This window comes from Alligator sinensis, unplaced genomic scaffold (genome assembly GCF_000455745.1).
Source record: "Alligator sinensis unplaced genomic scaffold, ASM45574v1 scaffold651_1, whole genome shotgun sequence".
NCBI classification, from domain to species: Eukaryota; Metazoa; Chordata; order Crocodylia; family Alligatoridae; genus Alligator; species Alligator sinensis.
The window spans coordinates 1,338,884-1,341,409 of NW_005842014.1; the positions used below are offsets into that span (position 1 = coordinate 1,338,884).

The window sequence follows — 2,526 nt, forward strand, 5'->3', positions numbered from 1 at the left end:
TTTCCCTCCCCATCAGTTGACAGCCTGTGAAGATGCAGCACCATTGAGAAGACACAGTTGTAAAGTGAATTGGAATAAGAACAGAAAACCCTTCTTGGACATGAAGATGCAGCTTGCTTTGATTCCCATACAGCAGGGACAGGTTGATAACAGGAGCCGGATGTGTGTTTTAAGAAGGCAAGAGGCAAACTAATGAGACTAGAACTCCAGCACCCTCTGGTGATGAAATTAAGACATCAAAAAACCCAGCATACAAACCAACCAACCAACACAACAAATCCTGTGCTAATAGCTTTGCTGGTGAATGCGCGCAGCTATGTAACTGCATTGCTATGCAACTTTCGAATAAGAAACCGGAAGCATTATAATATGTCAGAATACAAAGGCAGTAATCTTGCGGTTAAGGCACTGGGCAAGGACACAAAAGATCCAACCGAATTCAGTGTCTGGGTGTGCCCATGTCTTCCCGTATCCGCAGGCAAGTCACTTAGAGCTTGAATCTCAAAGTACCTGCAGGCTCCATGAAGAACAGCTGGAGTTTTGCACGCTTTGTAGTTCTGCAAAGCAGGCCCTTCTGTGTATTGTGTCTATTCACAGATCCCCCATGTGTAAAATGGGGATTATAACACTTCCTTTTTCTGACCGTTTGTGTATCTTCCTGTTGCGTTTCTTCCCCTTTACACAATAATGATAGTAGGTAGAAGCCACAGGGCATGGTGGAGCTCAAATAACTGAGTTTTCTGTGTATAAACAGCATGGTAGGACTAGTCACAAACACAAATTGCTGCTATGGTCAGCTTCTAAAAAACACACACAATGCGTGCTGCTAGAGGGTGTGCAAATTCTTGAGAGCGATACAACCTCATGTGTGCAAAATGCACAGTGACAGAGCAGTTAAAGTATCTTGCCCCAATTGCAGAGGTGAGTTTGAAGGCCAAAAGGCTCACCCCACACAACCCAGCTGTACACCTGGTCATTTGGAAAGGACAGTCCAAAGTAGCCAGACATGATGTTAACCCACATCGCTCCCTTATGTGCCATTGGCTATAGAAATTGGTGTGTCCTAACTGTACTAGCCCAATGGCTTGCTAGGCTTTGGCTCTGACACAATTCCTGCATGCAACACTTGCTCATCTATTTGGATTTGAGCGTTTTGGTTCAAGGCCTGCTCTCTGCTCATGCACCTGAGCTCAAGTACCGTGAGCCTCAAACCTTCAACGAGAGGAAGAAAAGTAATACTATCAAAGGACACTGGGATGATATAGCAGGCGGCAAACTGGGTGTCTCGGACGGCCAGAGCCGACTCGAGGTGATCTAGAAATTACCTGTTCGTCAGGGCGGGCTGGTGAATGGAGAGGCAGACAAGGTTTATTGGTTGCAAAAACGTTTACTTACGCCGCTTGTAGTTGCGACGCAGATGGTCCGGTCGCCTGAACAACCACGTGGGTTGTTCCAGCTGGTGGGGCCCAAGCCAGTGAATCCGTCCGTAAATCAAGCCGGCGGGAAAAGGGTACGTCTGGGATTGCGCTCGGCGACAGGAAGAAAGATTGATAGGTGATCAGTCTATCGATCAGCTAGCCGCAAGCCAGATCTCTTTAGAGGCACTCTGCAGCGTGCTCAAAGTTCTTCGACTTGGGCGGAAGTCGCGCAAATTTTTAAACGGCCAGCGAGCCAATTACTAGCCGCCACCTGTGAATAATTTAGCACTGGCCAATAGCGGGACACAAATTTGCATTCGAATAGCGGGAACTCTTTGCACCGTGCATTTCTGTGCTGCAAGGAAGAAATGCATCCTGCAAATTGGCGGGAAGTCTCTTGCACCGAGGTTCTTCTGTGCAGCAAAAACCCTCGCTGTGCAAGACGCTCTCATGTGGCAAGAAAATTCCATCGTGCCGAGGCACCAAAATCACTGGGTTGTGACACTGGGCTTTACAGCATGATGCTACTGCAAGGAGGGCCCAGGCTTTGTATCACAGAGCAAGGAAGTGAGAATCCCTCCTACTCCACACACTTGGGAAATTATGTTCACATCTGAACACTTCTTCTACCTCCAAGACATGGACAGAAAATAACTATGAATCTAGGCATGCACAGGCTGTGTGAGGAGGAAAGATTAATAGCCAAACTTCTGCTAGCTGTCTGCAGTAGGTAGATTCATTTCTTCCCGTGTGGTGACTCACGTTAGATACAGCTAGTGGGACCAACGCTATTAGAGTTCAATTTGTGCAGCTTGGCTAAGGAACAACTCTGGTAGGACAGAAACAGCTGCTGCCAGCAGAAAGGGGGAAACATCAGTCCAGGTCAAGCAATCATTAGGCAACTTCACAGGGTTAATTATGAGCAATGGGTTGAAATTAAGACTGCAAAAGTCTGCAAGAGCATCAGCAAAACACCTTCACTTACTGCAACTGTCCTGCAGGCTGCGGTACATGGGAAAGGTGGAATTCTCCATGCCTGATATACGTACAGGTAGACTTGATACTCTATTAATACTCAAACAGCAGACTACAGTCAAATCCGGGCTGG

At 47.1% G+C, this 2,526-nt stretch overlaps 1 long non-coding RNA gene across 1 annotated transcript in view; it reads left to right on the forward strand.

Annotated features, from left to right (window-relative positions):
- Positions 1 to 634, forward strand: part of LOC112550002 — a 21,389-nt gene extending 20,755 nt beyond the window's left edge. The window contains exon 4 of the long non-coding RNA XR_003093660.1: positions 17 to 634. This is a non-coding gene — a long non-coding RNA (uncharacterized LOC112550002). The remainder of the gene's footprint in view (positions 1 to 16) is intronic.
- Positions 635 to 2,526: the final 1,892 nt, after the last annotated feature.